Source organism: Bison bison, unplaced genomic scaffold, assembly GCF_000754665.1.
Source record: "Bison bison bison isolate TAMUID 2011002044 unplaced genomic scaffold, Bison_UMD1.0 scf7180017864146, whole genome shotgun sequence".
Lineage (NCBI taxonomy): Eukaryota > Metazoa > Chordata > Mammalia > Artiodactyla > Bovidae > Bison > Bison bison.
This window is the reverse complement of record NW_011494718.1, coordinates 8666267-8666737: the sequence shown is the minus strand read 5'-3', so window position 1 is coordinate 8666737 and position 471 is coordinate 8666267. Positions and strand designations below refer to the sequence as shown.

Genomic DNA, 471 nt, shown 5'->3' with positions numbered 1-471 from the left:
GGCCTGGGGTGACCGGTGACAGCTCGGGCGGCAGAGCGTGTGAGTGTGTGTTTTGAGGGGGGTGGCCGTAGGGGGAGCCCTCTGTGCCGCGGCCCCCTTCCCGGGTCACACCCTCCGCAGAAGGAGCAGGCAGCCGAGCGTCCGGCCACCGTCTGGGGGGAAACCGGGCCGGGGGCGCCCGTGGCCCCCTCCCCAGCCTGGCCACTGGCTGCTAGGAGGCCGATGGCAAACGGAACCCCAGTGCACGTCACCCCACAGCCCTCCCCACGACTCCCCAAAGTCCAGCCCTGACCTCGCGCCCCCGGCCTCAGGTGCAGTTCCCAGCCGCCGGGAGGGGAGACGCGGGGTAGGGACCATGCGCGGGGGGCGGGAGGGAAAAGTTTCTTTTCCTGCTCCTCCGCTGCCCACCCGGAGAGGCTGCTCGTCTCTCCACAGATCCGCAGAGCGTCCCGTAGGGCAAGCGTGTACACC

The 471-nt window shown here is 70.9% G+C and overlaps 1 long non-coding RNA gene across 2 annotated transcripts in view; it reads left to right on the top strand.

Moving 5' to 3' along the window:
- Nucleotides 1–471, top strand: part of LOC104989174 — a 24880-nt gene that overhangs the window by 1888 nt on the left and 22521 nt on the right. The gene's annotated exons all lie outside the window — the stretch shown is intronic.